Consider the following 22,011-nt stretch of genomic DNA (forward strand, 5'->3'; position numbering starts at 1 on the left):
CCTACATCCTCTTTCATTTCCATAATATTGTCCTCAAGTACATCGCCCTTGTATAGGCCCTCTGTATACTCTTTGCATCTTTCTGCTTTCCCTTCTTTGCTTAGAACTGGGTTTCCATCTGAGCTCTTGAAATTCATGCAAGTGGTACTCTTCTCTCCAAATGTCTCATTAATATTCCTGTAGGCAGTATATATCTTACCCCTAGTGGTATACGCCTCTACGTCCTTACATTTGTTCTCTAGCCATCCCTGCTTAGCCATATTGCTCTTCCTGTCGATATCATTTTTGAGACGTTTGTATTCCTTTTTGCCTGCTTCATTTTCCGCATTTTTGTATTTTCTCCTTTCATCAATTAAATTCAGTATCTCTTCTGTTACACAAGTATTTCTACTAGCCCTCGTCTTTTTACCTACTTGATCCTCTGCTGCCTTCGCTACATCATCCCTCAGAACTACCGATTCTTCTTCCACTGTACTTCATTTCCCCATTCCTGTCAATTGTTCCCTTATGCTCTTCCTGAAACTGTGTGCAACCTCTGGTTTAGTCAGTTTATCCAGGTCACATTTCCTTAAATACCCACCTTTTTGCAGTTTCTTCAGTTTTAATCTACAGTTCATGACGAATAGATTGTGGTCAGAGTCCACAACTGCCCCTGAAATGTCTTACAATTTAAAACCTGGTTCCTAAATCTCAGTCTTACCATTATATAATCTATCTGAAACCTATCAGTATCTCCAGGTTTCTTCCATTTGTACAACCTTCTTTTATGATTTTTGAACAAAGTGTTAGCTATGATTAAGTTGTGCTCTGTGCAAAATTTTACCAGGCGGCTTCCTCTTTCATTCTTTACCCCATTCCATATTGACCTACTACGTTTCCTTCTCTTCCTTTTCCTACTATCGGATTCCAGTCACCCATGACTATTAAATTTTCGTCTCCCTTCACTATCTTAATAATTTCTTTTATAGATCGAATATGTTGTTGTTGTTGTGGTCTTCAGTCCTGAGACTGGTTTGACGCAGCTCTCCACGCTACCCTATCCTGTGCAAGCTTCTTCATCTGCCAGTACTTACTGCAACCCACATCCTTCTGAATCTGCTTAGTGTATTCATCTCTTGGTCTCCCTCTACGATTTTAACCCTCGACGCTGCCCTCCAATGCTAAATTTATGGTCCCTTGATGCCTCAGAACATGTTCTACTAACCAGTCCCTTCTCTTTGTCAAATTGTGCCACATACTCCTCTTCACCCTAATTCTATTCAATACTTTATCATTAGTTATGTGATCTACCCATTTAATTTCAGCATTCTTCTGTAGCACCACATTTCAAAAGCTTCTATTCTCATCTTGTCCAAACTATTTATTGTCCATGTTTCACTTCCATACATGGCTACACTCCATAAAAATACTTTCAGAAACGACTTCCTGACACTTAAATCTATACCCGATGTTAACAAATTTCTCTTCTTCAGAAATACTTTCCTTGCCATTGCCAGTCTACATTTTAAATCTTCTCTACTTCGACCACCATCAGTTAATTTGCTCCCTAAATAGCAAAATTCCTTTCCTACTTTAAGTGTCTCATTTCCTAATCTAATTCCCTCAGCATCACCCGACTTAATTCGACCTCATTCCGCTATCCTCGTTTTGCTTTTGTTGATGTTCATCTTATATCCTCCTTTCAAGATACTGTCCATTTCATTCAACTGCTCTTCCAAGTCCTTTGCTGTCTCTGATAGAATTACAATGTCATGGGCGAACCTCAAAGTTTTTATTTCTTCTCCATGTATTTTAATATCTACTCCGAATTTTTCTTTTGCTTCCTTTACTGCTTGCTCAATATGCAGATTGAATAACATCGGGGATAGGCTACAAACCTGTCTCATTTCCTTCCCAACCACTGCATCCCTTTCATGCCCCACGACTCTTGTAACAGCCATCTGGTTTCTGTGCAAATTGTAAATAGTCTTTTGGCCTCTATATTTTACCCCTGCCACCTTCAGAATTTGAAAGAGCGTATTCCAGTCAACATTGTCAAAAGCTTTCTCCAAATCTACAAATGCTACAAACGTAGAATTGTCTTTTCTTAATCTATTTTTCTAAGATAAGTCGAAGGGTCAGTATTGCCTCACCTGTTCCAACATTTCTACGGAATCCAAACTGATCTTCCCCATGGTTGGGTCTTTCATGATTCTTGAACCAAGTGTTAGCTCTGATTAAGTTATGCTCTGTGCAAGACTCTACCAGACGGCTTCCTCTTTCATTTCTTAGCCCCAATCCATTTTCACCTACTATGTTTCCTTCTCTCCATTTCCTACTCTCGATTTCCAGTCACCCACGACTACTAAATTTTCGTCTCCCTTCACTACCTGAATAGTTTCTTTTATCTCATCATACATTTCTTCAATTTCTTCATCATCTACAGAGCTAATTGGCATATAAACTTGTACTACTGTAGTAGGCGTGGACTTCGTGTCTATCTTGGCCACAATAATGCGTTCACTATGCTGTTTGTAGTAGTGTACCCGCACTCCTATTTTTATTCATTATTAAACCCACTCCTGCATTACCCCTATTTGATTTTGTTTGTGTTTATAACCCTGTATTCACCTGACCAAAAGTCTTGTTCCTCCTGCCACTGAACTTCGCTAATCTTTCTTTTTCCTGATAACGACGTCCTCTTGAGTAGTCCCTGCCTGGAGATCTGAATGGGGGACTATTTTACCTCCAGAATATTTTACCCAAGAGGACGTCATCATCATTTATCCATACAGTAAAGCTGCATGCCCTCGGGAAAAATTACGGCCGTAGTTTCCCCTTGCTTTCAGTGGTTCGCAGTACCAGCACAGGAAGGCCGTTTTGGTTAATGTTGCAAGGCCAGGTCAGTCAATCATCCAGACTGTTGCCCTTGCAACTACTGAAAAGGCTGCTGCCCCTCTTCAGGAACCACACGTTTGTCTGGCCTCTCAACGGATACCCCTCCATTGTGGTTGGACCTACGGTACGGCCATCTGGATAGCTGAGGCATGCAAGCCTCCCCACCAATGTCATGGTCCATGGTTCATGGGGAAAGTGAATATATCACATTCAAAATTTAAATAAGGAAGTAGATGGAGCTATATAATGTCTTAATAACAGAAACAAAGAAATATATATATATATATATTATTACCTCGTGTTGATCCTCGAATAGTTAATGAAAGTTTAAGATCAAGTTTTGTGATTTAAAAATTATTCCATGCTAAGTATGAATATGATTATTACGTCATTAAAGCACAAAGAAAATGCTTTCAAAACATGCATAGAACTTAAGGTGAAGATATTTTAATACTTAATTATAGTCCTAATTCAGTAAATTTAATTGTGAACTTGATATTACATCCCATTTTAATTTATCTCTGACTTCTCTAATAAAATTTTTAGATAAATTTAGTATACCAGGTATATATTCCCAATTTAACCTGTCATCCAATTCTCTAATAAAGTCTTCAGAAAAACTGAATGTAATTGATAAATCTCCCAATTTAATCTTTCTTGAAAATCTCTTATAAATTTTTCAGGAAGATTTGGGAATACTGAATTTGGAATTAAATTTATTTCATCTTGGAATCCTGCGATAAAGATTTCTGCTAATTTTTTACATAATGATATAAGTCTCAACAAACTTTATTGAGAAATTCCCAAATAAAAATATCATATATAGTTTTTTGTCTTATTATACCATCCCAGTTTCATCTCTCTTGAAATTTTCTCAGAAAATCTTGAGATAAAATCCTTTTCGATAAACTGTTCCAGTTTACTTCATTTGGATAATCTCTAATAAATTTTTCAGACAAGTGATCTCTACTTAATATAATATTCAATTCTAATTTGTCTTGAAAACATGTGATGGAAATTATAGTCAATTTATGTTGTGATATAAATACCCTATCTAATCTGTTTTGAAATTTTCTTATGAAATTAATATTTAATATATGAGGTGATAGTGTATTCCAATTTACTTTATCTTGGAAATCTCTCATAAAATTTGAAGACAATGATTGTCAACTGACATAACATTAAAATCTAATTTATCCTTAAATTCTCTCACAAAATATACAGACAACACAAAAAGTCCTGATATAAATTCCCAATCTTCTTCACCAAGTGGATTATTATTTTCAATGTAGTCACCAACTTTATTTTGTATGTTCCAATTGTTCTTGAATACGTTTAATATGAATGCTTAAAATTTGTATTTTCAAAATTATAATTCATCTACGCATAACTTTTTCCTTTTTTACTTTTGAATAACCTTTAAGTCGTAATTTATTTGCTCTAGCTTTCAGTATACTGACTTTTTGAAATTTTAGTAGATTTGTAAAAAGAAAAAAATATGTTTATATTTAGTCCTCTACAATGACATAGATTTGTAATATTTAAGGGGTGGAAGAAATTCCATACCTCTAACTCCAATATAAATTACTCACCTGTGGAATGTTTTAAAATTATGTTGGTAGCAAATGATATTTTATCTATTCTATATGGAATTCCAATAGGGAAATTTAATCAACTGCAAAAACTGTGATGAAGAATAATGTTATTTTATATTTTCATTATGGAATTCCAGGTAAAATATATTCCCTACCTGAAAATTTTAAAGAAATGTTAGTTTGTATTTCACTGAATATGATGTTTCAGGACATATGAGTATATACCCTGAAAAATTAATTAAACGAAATAGTCCTTTATCCATTATGGAATTTCAGAGTCTATGACAACAGATGCTGAAAAAATTAGAAAAGTAGCATTTTACAGAGGAATCCAAATACCCCTGTGAAAACTTCAAGTTTATTCATTATATTTCAGGATCCACGAAGCTGGACCTGGAAAACTGAAAAATATCAAACTAATTTCATTCAACCGTTTTTGTATGGAAATCCTGTGAACATCTCTGCAGATCTTAAACAAATGAATTTGGTCACTAACGATAATTTGTTATTTTTATATTACAATACACCCACAGTCAGTTACTTGACCACTGAAATTTTTGTACTTTATTTATCAAGATTTTCAAAATTAGTTGCCCTTTTGTAATAGTATTATTTCGCGTCTTAGGGATGCTTCTAACATAAAATATATTTCATGTTTTCTATTTAATATTCAATGTGCAAAAGATTTGGTGTCTGAACTTTTAAACAAATTAAAAAAGATTAAATTGATTGCTTTATTTCATGTTTTATTCATTATGGAATTACAGGGTGTACACATATACTCCCTGGAAATATCAAAGAAATGATATTTCATGTTTTATTATGAACATTTTCTATTATGTAAAGATTTACAGACTTGGAATAATACAGATTTCCAGGTGTGTGAACATTTAGCAATCTGGAATAACATATATTCTACTAATTCAGATATATTGATGTAGATGGCTGCACTTATATTCAGATAATAATTTCATTCACTGAAAATAAAAATTCTAATAAATATTAGTTCTTAATAAATGACAGCTACTGCAAGTACATCTAATGACGCTGTCGCTACTTCAGAAATAAATATGATAAAATTTTAAAATTTATTCAAAAGCAGAAAAATAGTTAAAATTTGGAACATGGTTTAAAGATATTTGAGTTCCTTTTTGATGAGAAAAAGGTTTAAATTTCTATTGATATTTTACCCCTTGTGTATGAAGATTTTCAGGGGATAAAAACAGGTTCTCAGAGGATTTAAAATTTGCGCCTTATAAAAATTTAGATTTTCATTATCATATAAGAAATTGTAAAACTTTTTTACAGAAAAATTGAATTCATTTTGAAATAGTAGATTATTACACTAATATATTGAGTAACTCTTGTTTTGTTGAAGTGGATTTTCTTTCTATAGGATAGATAATTTAATTCAGATTACAAAGTAAAAATTATCAGTTGAAAATTTTAAATTATCGATCATGTTTATGAACCACCAGAAAAGTATATGTTTTAAGAAATTATTATTATTCGTTACAGTCAACTTTGGACTACGCTAAGCATCAGTCATTTCTTGTGCTTTTTCTTGCGTTCTTCCCAGTACTTCTTCATTTTTTCTGAGTGGGCTTCTTTACGTTCTTGCGACCAGGTTGTTCCCGTCTTCTTTGATTGCGTTCGGTCTTTGAATCCCTGTATTTTGTTGATGGCATTCCTATATTCCATTCTGTTGTAAACTGTCTCTGGTATAATGTTCATTTCTGCAATGTCTTCTTTTACTTCTTTCAGCCAGTTAATTTGTGTCTTTCTGCTTTCCATGTATTCCAGGATTTTCTTTGCCGTTCTTTCTGGTGCCATTCTTTTGACATGCCCATAGAAACTCAGTCTTCTCTTTTTAAAGGATGTTGTCAGTTTTTCAATTTTCTCGTATAACTCTTTATTGGATCGCAATTTATAATCCTGTCCATCCTTTTTAGGTCCTAAGATCTTTCTCAGTATTTTTCTCTCTTTTATTTCCAATTTCTCCAACAGACGTTTTCTGTTCAGTGGGATGCATTCAATCGCATACAAACTTTCTGGTTTTATTACCGCATTGTAGTGCCTGAGCTTGGCATTGATGGAGATCGACTTTTTATTGTATACATTTCGGCATAGCTGGTATGATGTTTCCATCTTTATTGCTCTTTCCTGTAGTGAAACATTTGGTAACCCTGTCGGTGTAATCCATTCCCCTAGATACTTAAATTTATGAACTCTCTTAATTATTCCATATTTAGTTTGCAATGTCTGTGTTGGGTCTGTTTTGTCCTGTATCATCAGTTCTGTCTTTTCATACGATATTTGTAGACCTGTCTTCTCAGCGATCTGATGCAGCATTTCTATCTGAATCTTTGCTGTTTCGATGTCATCTGCCAATATTGCCATGTCATCAGCAAATGCCAGACATTCAATTTTTGTTTTATTTCTTCCTAACGTTATCCCATTTTTCACTCCAGCTTCTGCCATCTTCTTTCTCCATTCCCTGACCACTTTTTCAAGGACAATGTTAAACAACAGCGGGGAGAGCCCATCCCCTTGTCTAACACCTGTTCCAATTACAAACGGTTGTGACAATCTACCCAAAAACTTCACTTGCGATTTTGTTCCCGTAAGGGTTTCCTGGATTAGACTTCTGCTTTTATCATCAATCCCAAATTCTTCTAATGTGTTAATCAGAGTTGGTCTATCAATAGAATCATATGCTTTTTTGAAGTCTATGAATGTAATTACTAGATTTTTCGATGTGCGTGCGCGAAGTTGTATTATGGAGAGTAGACTGAATATCTGTTCACTGCATGATCTTCCTTTTCTCAACCCAGCCTGATATTCACCCAGTTCTTTCTCTACATGATTTTCAATCCTGTTTTGTAGTGCCTTGGATAGGATCTTATAGGCCACTGATAACAATGAGATACCTCTGTAGTTATTTGCATTTGTCTTGGCACCCTTCTTATGTAACGGATGAATCAATGCTGTCTTCCATTCCTCCGGAATCTTCTCTGTATTCCAAATCTCTTCAAACAGCGCCTCGAAATTATTTATTAAGTTTTCTCCTGCGTATTTCAGTAGTTCCGCGACTAACGAATCTTTACCAGATGCTTTATTGTTTTTCAATCCTTTCAAGATCTCTTTAATTTCTTCTTTATTAGGTGGTTCAGAGTCTGGTAGCTTATTCTTAGGCTTCTCAAATGTCAAGGTTTCATCAGGTCTTTTGCAGCTTAGCAGCGTTTCAAAGTAGTTCGCTAGGTGTTGGCAATTTTGTTCCACGCTGGTGATCAGATTTCCTTTTTCATCTTTGAAGCAGAGTGTCGGTGGTTTATATCTTGTTATTGTAGTTCTGAATGTTTGAAAGAAATTGCGTGTATTATTCTTAGAAAATTCATCTTGTATTTTCTGTATTTGTTGTGTGTCATATTTCCTTCGTTCACTTTTAATGATTTTCGTCGTTTCACGTCTTTGCGTTTTGAACTGCTCCCAGTCAGTTGGCCTTTTGGTTGAGTTGTATTTCTCCCAAGTTCTGGCTCTTTTCTGTAGTGCTTTCTCACAGACCTCATTCCACCAGGGATGCTTTTTCTTTTTGGTTAGTAAAATTGTTTGTTCTGCTGCGTCTCGTATTGAGGTTGCAATTTCTTCCCATTTGTGACTTTTGATTTTATCTGTCTTTTCCTTGTAGTCGTCTAAGACTTGCTGATTGAGCATTAAGTCCTGTACTCTGTATTTGGCTATTTTTGTTTCGTCACTCTTGTGACTTCTTTCTGGTGTTAATTTCATCTTAATTTTGGTCAGATAATGGTCAGAATCAAAGTTGGCCCCTTTCACCACCTGTACATCTTGAATGTCCCTTGAATTATCATAACTTATTGCCACGTGATCAATCTGGAACTCGCCAAGTAATTTGTTCGGTGATTTCCATGTTGTTTGTTTTTTGGGATTCTTCTGGAATTTAGTTGTCATAATGTTCAATTTGAATTTCTCACAAAACTCTACTAATCTCTGGCCATTCATGTTAGTTTTAGTGTGTGCTGTAAACCTCCCTGTGCTTTTTGATAATTCGTTTCTTCCAATTTGTGCATTAAAATCTCCTAACAGAATTGTAGTGTGTTGCTCAGGGATCTTCCCTATTGTTTCTTCCAGTTCCTCCCAAAATGTCTGCACTTTCTCTGGATTTTGTTGGTTGTCTTTATTTATTGGTGCATGGGCATTTATAAGTGTGTACTTTTTATTTTTATTTCTGAATGTTATCAATGATATTCTTGGTGATTTAGATTTAAATTCTAGTACCTTAGTAGAGAATGAGTTATGTATCACAAATGCTGTGCCATATACCCGAAGACCTTTTGTATTCTTTACTATCTGTGCTGGTTTCCCTTTATAAATCCTGTACTGGTCTGCCTGTACTGTATCCTCATCTGGGTATCTTGTTTCTTGTATAGCCAGAACTTTTAGTTTGTGTTCATCCATTAGTTTTGTCAGTTCTTTTTGTTTACCTGTTCTCAGCATTGAGTTCACGTTCAGTGTTCCTATGAACGTTTGATGTCTGTTCCTATGTTTAGCGTTAGGGATCCTAGGACCCTCCGACTGGTCTGTTGCGCAATGATGCTGGGCCCCCGGATCCGAATGCCCAGCTTCGGCGGTATTACCACCACGGGGAGGTAACTTTCTCATTGCACCTTCCATTTCTGATACTTGGTTAAAGCTGTTGTTTCCAGAGGTATACACCTCCTTCCACTAAGACTTAGTTCGCTACACTAAGAAGTTAATTCAGGCCGCTCCTCTGGAGTACAGACGCCTTTCGCAGCCGCTTCTCTGAAGTACAGACGCTGCTGATTGAAGATAACTCTTCCGCTCCAAAAGCCGTTGGGACATATAGTGTCTTCTTCCGCCTTCTGGACCGTTGGTTAATCTTCACCTCTTCCGCCAGTTCCGCCGTTCCGATGATCTTCATCTCCGCCTTCACTGCCGTTGAGGTCTTCACCGTTACCCTGGCAAGGGACCCTTACGAGGTACTATCACCCGGGCCAGGTGAACCAAGGTTTTTTAACGAGGTTGTTACTCCTCCCCCTCCTCCTTTTTCAACCGGGCTTATTAAGAAATATTATATTACTCCTAAAATATTTTATGATTACTTAAAATATACAAAAGAATATGAAACTATTTAGGATAAACAATGAAATCAAAATTTCAATAACAAAATAATGTCAAAGATTAAATAGTTAGATAATTACAACCTGTATGTAGTTACACCAACTGAAGATATTAATTGCTGACATGTGTTTATTCGATGATGAGAGTGAAAATGGTTCTTATTTCATTAGAATAGAAAGAAGAAACTTACAAAGTTCATTTATAAATTTAGAATGTCTATTGAGTAGATTACCTTTTAATACACAACTAAATACAAAATTGTCAACGATCCATTTAGCAAAATTTTCAGCCAGGAGCATGTTTCATATAAATGTCAAGTTTTAGTCCATATTCATTATAAATATTGTTTTTTTATCAGTCACATTTTGCTACTATTGAAAACTTTTTATATTGTAATTTATCTTCAAACAAGCAAATATGGATGTATTAATAAAACGACAATATTTATCTTCATCAAACGAAATTAACATAGTTTTAATCCTGATAATTTACTGGGGTTAATTTAAAAAATAACATTAATTTTATTTACCCAGCTATACTTAACCTACTTTCTTTCTCAAAACCTTTTCAACAATTTATACTTCAGGATGTTTTGTTTTCAGTAATCCATACTCATAAAAATTTCCATTTACTTCTTCACCATCTCTTTATTTGTTTGTTATTTTATTTGAATGTATAGCAGATGCAGTTTCAAAAATTTCTGTTAACTAGTTAGTAGTATATGTTTTCTCGAGTAATTCTCTTAATTTACTTATTCTAACTTAACTACCTTTTTTGAATTTCGTTTTGTCATCAGATGGGTGTTAATTTTTTTCATTAAGTAGTGTTAGTTAATCTTATTGTTGGATTGTTTTCTATTACAGTATTCATCAACTAGATTTTCAGGTAAGTCAACCCATTTATAATTTCCATGAAAGTCAAATTTTTTCCACATCTTGTGTTAAAGAGTTCTGTTAAATCTTTCAGCAACACATGGTTTCAATACAGTAACCATTGAATAATGGTTAATTTTACATATTTTCATGAATTCTTGAAAATCTTTATTATAATATTCTTTACCATTATGTTTGTAAGTTGTTTGTATTTCTATTTCTAAATATTTTTCAAAAGCATCAACTACCATATTACGTATTTATCTTTAACAGGAATAGCCCAAGCATATTTTGAAGAAAAATCTGTAACAGTTAATAAATATTTATATCCTTGACTAATTTTTGAAATTTCTTTCAAACTACTTGAATCCATTTCAACCAAATCAGCTGGTCATAAATCGTGAATAACAAGAAAAATTACATGTGTTCTTTCGAAATATTTTCTCATTGGTTTATATAATCCATTAATTTCTTCATGAATATTAGGAGTCAGAGATTCGCTCACCATTTCACCTACAAGTCTTTTAACAAACTTGCTCGTTTTGGGTTTACAGATAGCACAAAGAATATTTGTCTTCCATTTTTAGTGGTTACTCTGTGAGGATTATCTGTTTCAGTACATTTTTTACATTTCAAACTGTATATGTGATTCTCCATCCATATAGGTGAAAAATTTTATATGATTTAAATTATTATTTGGTGCTAAAATATGTTCACTGAACATGATCAATTCATATGAAACAAGTACAGAACTAATTGATAGATTTAGATTTATAAATATTTTATCCCTCACTTTCATTTCAAGTAATAGATTATTGAACTGAGTTGGATATAATATTTGTAATTCATCATTATTATGTTTTTATCTCTATTTTAAAAGCAGTAGCTGACATATATATTGGCCACAAATAAAATAATTCACATTACTAGTACATCAAATTAAAACACATGTTTCATACCCACATTCTTTTCTGAAGATTAAGTGTTAAATTTGCCTTTGAGTAATAATCTGCAAAAGCTTCTTCTATTTCACTTTTTGTAAGGTAATTAGTTAGATCACTTTTAGTTGATTTTTAGTTTACTTTAAGTTAATTAATGTTCTCCAGTATGCTGATTAGTACTGACATAATTACAGTATTGTGTTACTATAATTTTCTTTTCAGGTTTGGTAACAAGATTGGTTCAGGATCATTACCGTTTACTTGATCTCATATCTCTACTATTCTTCTGCCTTTAAAGTCAATACATAATTTACTTCCTTTAAGAATGTTATGTAATTCATTATGAAACTGTTTTATTAAATTTACTATTTTTGGATCAATTTTGGCATCTAGTTCATTTTTTATGTTTTCTAAATTTATCATACCACTAATCATGTTACCTTTAGACTGCAACTTATTTACAATAATGTCCATTTAGTAGATTCAAAATATGATTAAATTTATAATTATCTACTAACAAATTTGCAACAAATAGACACAAATTGCGGCAAATTGCTTCACTGAACTTTTGTATTCTCTTGATATTTGTCCCAAATAGTTAAATAGCTATTTACGTATATTTCTTCAAATGTCTAAACACAAATTTCAAATTTTTTGGTTTTATAATAACAAATCAAATGAATAGTGCTCAGTACATGCTCAGATTTAAATTTACTATTTCACAATCTAAATTTTTGGTTCATTATGTAAGTCATCAATCATAGAAATGTCTCTAAAATATTTAAATTTTCATTCCTTTGTAACATGTTCCACATCAAAATTAGATAAAGGATTTTTATATCTTTTGACCATTTTTTCGTAATTTGTTTTCTACATCCACTTCCTTCCTTTGCCATTGCTAAATTGTCTGAACCTTTGTATTTCTAATTCTTTCCCAATATTTGTCATGTTAATTAATGCATTTGTGACTGCTGCATAACCACTAGCAAGGGAACCAATAGTTACTACATATGTAATGCAGCTGATAATAATGATAAAAATCCTCATTCATGTTTTGTTACTCTCTTTGTTTTTTGGTCATATATTCCATAATTTTTTCACAACTGAAATACCTAATGTAATTTTCCACTAGTTTTTGCCCTCTCTTTATTTGTTGTGCACCTTTTAAGGACTGATCAATACCATGTAATTGTTCATTATTTTGTTCAACATCAATTGATTTCGGTTTAGTTTTGCTACTTGATACCCTTCTACAATCAGTACTTAAGTTACACAAAAATGTTGTTGTTGTTGTTGTGGGCTCCAGTCCTGAGACTGGTTGATGCATCTCTCTGTGCTACTCTATCCTGTGCAAGCTTATTCATCTCCCTGTACCTCCTGCAACCTAAATCCCTCTGAATCTGTTTAGTGTATTCATCTCTTGGTCTCGGTCTACGATTTTTACCCTCCAAGCTGCCCTCCATTACTAAATTGGTGATACCTCGATGCCTCAGAATATCTCCTACCAACCGATCCCTTCTTCTAGTCAAGTTGTGCCACAAATTTCTCTTCTCCCCATTTCTGTTTAATACCTCCTCATTAGTTTTGTGATCTATCCATCTAATCTTCAGCATTCTTCTGCAGCTCCACATTTCGAAAGCTTCTATTCTCTTCTTGTCTAAAATATTTATCGTTCACGTTGCACTGCCATAGGTGGCTACACTGCATACAAACACTTTCAGAAACGACTTTCTCACACTTAAATCTATACTCGATGTTAACATATTTCTCTTCTTTAGAAACGCTTTCCTTGCCATTGCCAGTCCACATTTTATATCCTCCCTACTTCGACCATCATCAGTTATTTAGGTCCTCAAATAGCAAAATTCATTTACTACTTAAAGCGCCTCATTTCCTAATCTAATACCCTCAGTGCACCCGATTTAATTCGACTATATTCCATCATCCTCGTTTTGCTTTTGTTGACGTTCGTCTTGTATCCTATTTTCAAGACACAGTCCATTCCTTTCAGCTGCTCTTCCAGGTCCTATGCTCTCTCTGACAGAATTACAATGTCATCGGAGGACCTCAAAGTTTTTATTTCTTCTCCATGTATTTTAATTACTACTCCGAATTTGTCTTTTGTTTCCTTTACTTCTTGCTCAATATACAGATTGAATAACTTGGGGATAGGCTACAGCCATGCTTCACTCCCTTTCCAACCACTGCTTCCCTTTCGTGCCCATCGACTCTTGTAACAGCCATCTGTTTTCTGTACAAATTGTAAATAGCCTTTCGCCCCCTGTATTTTACCCCTGCCACCTTCTGAATTGGAAAGAGAGTATTCCAGTCAGCATTGTCAAAACCTTTCTCGAAGTCTGCAAATGTTAGAAACGTAGATCTGCCTTTCGATAATCTATTTTCTAAGAGAAGTCATAGGGTCAGTATTGCCTCATGTGTTCCAACATTTCTATGGACTCCAAACTGATCTTCCCCAAGGTCAGCTTTACAAGTTTTTCCATTCGTCTGATAGGAATTCGAGTTAATATTTTGCAACTGTGGCTTATTAAACTGATAGTTCGGTAATTTTCACATCTGTCAACACCTGCTTTTTTTAGGATTGGAATTATTATTTTCTTCTTGAAGTCTGAGGGTACTTCGCCTGTCTCATACACCTTGCTCACCAGATGGTAGAGTTTTGTCAGGGCTGGCTGTCCCAAGGCTATCAGTAGTTCTAATGAAATGTTGTCTACTCGTTGGGCCTTGTTTCGACTTATGTTTTTCGGTGCTATGTCAAACTCTTCATGCAGTATCATATCTCCCATTTCATCTTCATCTACATCCTCTTCCATTTCCATAATATTGTCCTCAAAAACATCGCTCTTGTATAGACCCTCTATATACTCCGTCCACCTTTCTGATTTGCCTTCTTTGTTTAGAACTGGGTTTCCTTTTGAGCTGTTGATATTCATACAAGTGTTCCCTTTTCTGCAAAGATCTCTTTAATTTTCCTGTAGGCAGTATATATCTTATCCCTAGTGGTATATGCCTCTGCATCCTTACATTTGTGCTCTAGCCATCCCTTCTCAACCATTGTCACTTCCTGTCGATATCATTTTTGAGACGTTTGTTTTCCTTTTAGCCTACTTTATATAATGCATTATTGTATTTTCTCCTTTCATCAGTTAAATTGACTATCTCATCTGTTACCCAAGGATTTCTATTGGCCGTAGTCTTTGTACCTACTTGACCTTCTGCTGCCTCCACTACTTCATTCCTCAAAGCTACTCATTCTGCTGCCTTCACTATTTCATCTCTCGAAGCTACCTATTCTTCTTCTACTGTATTTCTTTCCCCCTTTCTTGTCAATCGTTCCCTAATGCTATTCCTGAAACTCTCTACAACCTCTGGTTTAGACAGTTTATCCAGGTCCCATATTCTTAAATTCCCACCTTTTTGAAATTTCTTCAGTTTTACTCTACAGTTCATAACGAATAGATTGTGGTCAGAGTCCACATCTGCCCCTGGACATGTCTTACAATTTAAAACTTGGTTTCTAAATCTCTGTCTTACCATTATATAACCTGTCTGAAACCTTTCAGTATCTCCAGGCTCCTTCCATATATGCAACCTTATCTTATGAATCTTGAACCAAGTGTTAGCTATGAGTAAGTTATGCTCTGTGCAAAATTCTACCAGGCAGCTTCCTCTTTCATTCCTTAGCCCCATTCCATATTCACCTACTACGTTTCCTTCTCTTCCTCTTCCTGCTATCAAATTCCAGTTATCCATGAGTATTAAATTTTCGTCTCCCTTCACTACCTGAATAATTTCTTTTATCTCATCATACATTTCATCAATCTCTTCGTCATCTGCCGAGCTACTGGTCATATAAAGTTGTACTACTGTGGTAGGCAGAAGCTTCGTTTCTATCGTGGACACAATAATACGTTCACTGTGCTTTTTGTAGTAGCTTACCCGCATTCCTATACTTTTATTCATTATTAAACCTACTTCTGCATTACCCCTATTTGATTTTGTATTTATAACTCTGTATTCAGTTGACCAGAAGTCTTGTTCCTCCTGCCACCGAACTTCACTAATTCCCACTATATCTAACTTTAACCTATCCATTTCCCCTTATAAATCTTCTAACCTACCTGCCCGATTAAGGGATCTGACATCCCATGCTCCGACCCGTACAACGCCAGTTTTCTTTCTCCTGATAACAACGTCCTCCTGAGTAGTTCCCGCCCACAGATCCGAAAGCGGGACTATTTTACCTCTAGAGTATTTTACCCAAGAGGACGATATCATCATTTAACCATACAGTAAAGCTGCATGCCCTCGGGAAAAATTATGGCTGTAGTTTCCCGTTGCTTTCAGCCGTTCGTAATGCCAGCACAGCACGACCGTTTTGGTTAGTGTTTCAAGGCCAGATCAGCCAAGCATCCAGACTTTTACCCATGCAACTACTGAAAAGACTGCAGCCCATCTTGAGGAACCACACGTTTGTCTGGACTCTCAACAGATACCCCTCCATTGTGGTTGCACCTATGGTACGGCTAACTGTATCACTCAGGCACGCAAGCCTCCCCACCAAGTGCAGGGTCCATGGTTCGTGGGGGGGAGGTACACATAAATATAGATTAAAAATTATTAACCCTTTGAGTGCTGCACTGGTGCGTGTGGCTGGCTGTGTCAAGCGCCCTAATCCGTGTACCTGCTGTGGCAGCCAGTTCTGCGGCCTACTGTGTGTGCCTGAGCTCTCCACTTGTCCGTCCTTGCCCTGGCGTGGCCTGAGTATTGCTGGAACCATGGCGGTCGTGACAGTCTTGCAAGTAGTGTGATCGCCAACATTACAATTAAACGCAGGATATCTGGATACTTATTCCATAGCTTTGAATCTGTAGATGAATTGCTCTACTGACCTAATTTGCACTGAAACTGCTTATGCTGGTAACATGTAACTCCTCGTCAAAGGCTTTTTTTCATTTGCAATTACTTCTTGAGAATCATCATAAGGTCTCACTATACATCTGTATTTTATTTGGCGTACTGATACTTAATTATCAGATTTTTGTACGCAAGAAACCTTCGAGGGACGTGTCTGGATGCCGAGACACACTTTTGAAGCCAATAAGTACATTTTGAGAGAATTAACGCAATAAATTATCCCCAAGGAACTTCAAAATCAAAAATTCAATTCTGGATTCTTTTTATATGGGACGCAATTGTTATTGTACAGTAGAAATAAACAACAATTTATAACTTTTGTATAAGAATTAGATAAGGAAATACTCAAGTTTCTAAGGTACCTAAGTAAATGTCACCTTTAATTCCTAATGACCTTGCGTGCTTCAGAAACATACGAGTGTCTACAACTGACCAACGTGTGCAGAGACGCCTTTTCCAAGTGTAGGTCTAGAATTTTTTAACAAATCGAGTGTCCTGGAAAAATAGGACAGCAATCCGTTACTGAATACTACTAGAAAATTACAGCCTGGGTTGCGATAAAAGATATTTATTCAAGCAGCGACTTGTTTCAGGCGAAGCCCATTTTTAAACAAGCATATCAAAAAGAAATGTGACAAACACATTACAGCTGTTAATAAAACCATAGAATATCGATAGCTCTCTATCTACTGTAGCGGTTTACACAGTCTTTGTTTTACATGGAGGTTTGAAAATGGGATTCGATCGAAACTAGTCGCTGCTTAAATAAATATCTTTTACCACAACTCAGGGTATAATTTTGTGGTAATAATAATGCTAGAATGTTTGTTTAATTAATGATATTTGCACTAAGTTTAAGGTTTAACTTCTGCCAAGAAGTTATGGAAGAATCAATAAATTTGTAGTAAGTAAATATTTTTGCACCTTCTGTATGAACATTTGAAGCATCCAGTCTGTGTTTGTCAGCACAGAATGGATGTTTCACATGTTCGTACATAAGGTGTTTGTCAGCAAAGCATTTCATCTGGAGAGGCTCTTGAAGCTCAGATAATTAGCAGATTTTTTTTTTTTTTTTTTTGCACAGTTATATTTCCCATCCTCCTTTCTCATCCAGAATTTGGACCAGCAATGGCGAAGTTAGAAATATTTTTTAAAATTTTTGTATTTACTTTTATTTTTTCAGTTTTTAAGTAATTTTTTTCAGAAGTAAGAGCTTCATTTCATCTTCCAGCTATAGCAACTTGGCTAAAAGTTCTTGTCTGTGTGGTATGTTTCAAAACAAGGGTCAATGCAGAAAGGTATGTTGCATATTTTGCATTCATATTTCGTTTCTCGACGCACATTCTGTTTCCAGCAGACTGCACATCTACGCCATAGTCCGTGTTTCTTGGAATGACATATGGAAAGTGCTTCCCAATAAAGCGAAGAGGATTGTCGTCGTCAGAGCGTCTTCCTTTCCTATCTCTTCTACATTCTGTAGCAAATTTTTGCACAAGTTCTCATACCAGACATAAATGAAAATCTGCTAATGATATTTTGCTCCCTGTCACCGATCTGTGAAGAGTGTGAACATTCAAAACACAAAGGTCCACAACATAAAAAAATAAACACTTTTTGTACCATTTAACAGATTTATGCGCAGATGCAACTGAGCTTAATAGCATATCGAATTGGCCTACTGCTCCCATATTTGCACTGTAATCAACAACACATTGCGGCTTCATTACTTTTTCACCAGTCGTCCTGTTGGTCTTTCCTGTGTCACACATTTATGTAGTGTTGCAGGTAGTCAGTATGAACACATCTCTCTTGTCGCACCACTTGATGGCAAGCATTGCGTCAGTTGACATAAACGCAACTTCTCCTCGTTACAGTTTCTTTTGTAGCTTCGAAAAGTTCCTCCTGTTCCTACATACAGTACCGCAAGCCGTTCTCTGGTTGTGAAGCCAGAGGAACACGGCTGGACTTGTATACCAATTGTCGACATACAGAGTATGTCCACCTTCAAGGTATGGCTTCATTAGTGTTGCCACAATATCACCAGATTTCTCCAAATCATGAACATCAATTTCTGTTGTTGTGCCTGTGTGTACAATGGAAACCAAGTCGCACAACACGAATGTTTTGATTCCAAATCTACTTCTTTTCGCAGGAATGTATTGTTTAAAAGATAAGTGAGCTTTGAACAATAATAGGCTTTAATCGACACAGGATTTTCTGTATGGATTAAATGCACTGCGGAACGCCACACGAACTGTATCAGTTATTTTCCTAATTTTAAACAAACTGGCATCTGCACGATTGGCCGAGTTGTCACTAAAATGCAACATCCTCAAAAGTAGCATAACACTGTCATGGGACATAACTTCGCCAAAAATTGGGGTACTCAGAAGTACATCTCTGGACCAATATTCCTTTCTTCTCAACTTTTTAACACAAGCCATAAGAAGCTGAATACCAATGAAGCTATGCATTTCCTCAAAACCTGTATCTTCCCAGGTGGATAGTCGAGAACTGTATGATTCCGACGTATTTGCCATGGTGAGAATGAAAATTCGGTTCGTTTCAAGTGCTATAAATTTCAACACATCTTCTGATAGAGATAGCATGAAAAAGGACAGAACACTTGAATAAGGCACTAGTTGGCAATTGTGTCCTGAAGATAAGTCATCAAATGCGTGAAGTGCTGGACTGAAATCACCTTTTTGTCAGTCAAATTTCTCATTCTCACCATGGTGTGGCCATTTACGGATCGATTCGTCTTCACTTTCAGAATCTCAAGAAGAACTCTCCTTGCGAGCTTTACTAAGTGAAGTACGTGGAGGTGTATTACTATGAGATTCTTCTGATGAATCTTCATCGTCATTACATTCATTGAAGATGCCACACTCACAGTCACTATCACTCCTTGTCAGTATCTTATTCATGCAAACATATTCAAATGATTTTCTCTATGTTTCATTATTAAACCTTCACCTGTTTTTGCACCTGAATAACTTGAATTATCTGAAGAATCTGAATCAACTACATTTTCTTAAGTTTGAGAAATAGTCAACAATCTTTGTCAAACCTTTTGTATCTTTTACCTCTACTAAATTTTATTTTATTTGCATTAATATCAGAATGTAATATTCCTGAATGGTATAGCACATCTGCATAATTAGATAAATCAACATCAAATCTCTTAGCCCCATCACCCATTGTAATATGTTTTAGTTAAAAGATTCATTAATCGATCTGTAGCATTATATTGTTTATGAGCAAAAGTCATTTTATTGTAACTGAAAGTTATTGTTAAAGTAACAACATTTTTATCTTTACTCTCAGGGTTTAAACCAAAATCTGCATCTTCACAATTGTTGATATACCTTAACACTTTTTCACTTCTATTTAATTTTTATTTCAGTATCTTTTATTTGTTTATGGACATCTTTAGGCTACCTTCTCCATAATTTTTAATACAATATTTTTTCTTTTTCTCTCCTTCATATTTATTTAATATGAATTGTACTTCTCATTCACTTAATGCACAGTCATATTTGCCAATATCATATTCAGACCAATCATGTGGTGGTCAACTGGTGATACATCTCCTAAATCTCCTATGTGATGATGATATGAAATGATTTGTTTTTCAGCTTCTCTGTTTTCTTCAATATCGTTCAAAATATTATCATGTAAACCTTGTACAACTTGTTCAGTAGTATCAACAACAGATTGATCTCTTTATATACTTTTCATATTCTGTTCTTGGTTGTTTATTGACAATATTGAATTATTTTCCATATTCTGTTCCCAGTTGTTTTTCCCAAAGCATGAGTTATTCTTTCAATTCTTCACTTTTCCTTTTATTTCGTTGAGCTTTTTTTAACAATGTTTGGGTTGTATTTTGCAAACATTTATTGAAAAATATTAGTTAAACACTTCTAATGTTTAACATTTATGTTTAACATTCCCATTTAACATTTATGTTGTTATGAAATGTTGAATTTTATTTCTGAACTTCACTTCATTTGGTTTTATAATCATGTCTATTGTAAAAAAATTCGAACTGAACATTCAAACATTTACTACACATTTCTTTAAAATAATAAAATTTTGAATCACCTCCAACAAACTCATGTCAGATATGATTTAAGTTTGTATTATCTTGTATGAAAATATTTTAAAATTAAAATTGTCTGACTGTTTTGGTAATTTGTATTATGTTTGAGCTAAATGAAAACAATCTATTTCTTTGTGTCTATCTCCAGTAAAATATCCTCTAACTAGAAACTGATTTTCAAAAATTAAGTCATCAAATGCTACTACTGAATAATCTAGATATTGATATAATGGAATAATTTCTTCAGTATTTTCAATAAAAGTAGCAATTTTATTGTTATGCTCATCATCAATTTTTATACACTTGTTTATAAATTCTTCATATTTTGGTTGATCTAAACTTTTTGAATAAACATACAAATGCTTAATTTTATTCCAGTTTAGTCTTCCTGGAGCTGGAATATAACTGTTGATTGGTAATGTAGTTTTTCCACAGCCATGTGTTCCTATAATTTGACACTGAATAGACTTTGGTAAAAGTTGTTATTTTTTATTTCTTTTCTGAAATTCTTATTTTTGGTTATCAATGTGTTATTTGTTTAAATAAGTTTTTATTAGAATTAACTGGCAAATTATTTCAGTTACATGGTAAGTCATTTGTAAAAAAAGGTTAACTCTACTAATAAGAGAAACCTATAAAAAATTTACAGTAGATGTTATCCATACAATGTTTTCAACTCCAAATGTTACATCGAAAAATAATAAACTATATTGTCATGGAGATACAGTAGAAATTCCAACTGGTCAATATACTTTAAAAACTTAAGAAAAATTTCTTCATTTGAAAAATCCACATATTCGCATTAAAGCTAACAAAAATTTAAACAGGATTATTATTGGGAGTGATGTTAAGCTGTATATGGATATAAAAGAAGACGATATTGCAAGTGTGCTTGGATTCAATAATCAGATTATTGAAGCAAATAAAAAGACTGTTGCTAACAATGTTCCTTAAATTGTTACATTTGAATTAATAAATATAAATTTTATCTTACTGTTGGATTGTTTGTCAAACATACTGATCATTTTCATAGAGATATTAATATTTTTGCTTCATTTAAACCAAATGCTGAATTTGGAAGACTAAAAATTCGAGAACTACAGTATTCTGTAGATATTCCTATTTTTGATCGTTTTCAAGATTTAGAAATTACTATAACTGGTGAAAATGATAGTTTGATTCACTTTAATGATGCTTGTGTAACAATTGTTTTAAAAAGTCTTAATAAATTTTATCCTTAATAAATCGTGAATAAAATCGGCAGTTATCGGTTTTACTCATTCCCTGTGAATGAGAAAGCAACAAATAATTTAATGCACCCAATAAGGATACAGAGATTTAAATAAATATTGGTGATGGATGGCTTCATCCAAATCACGCTCAGTTATAAATGAACCTATGAATGGTTTCAGCTTATCCTGATTGATCTGGATCAGAGGATCCTATATATGATGGAAAAATTTAAAAAAAATCGATAATTATGTGGCAAAACTGTTTGATCTTGTGACCGTAAAAATGAGAAATAA

This window comes from Schistocerca piceifrons, chromosome 3, assembly GCF_021461385.2.
Source record: "Schistocerca piceifrons isolate TAMUIC-IGC-003096 chromosome 3, iqSchPice1.1, whole genome shotgun sequence".
In the NCBI taxonomy this organism is placed as follows: Eukaryota; Metazoa; Arthropoda; class Insecta; order Orthoptera; family Acrididae; genus Schistocerca; species Schistocerca piceifrons.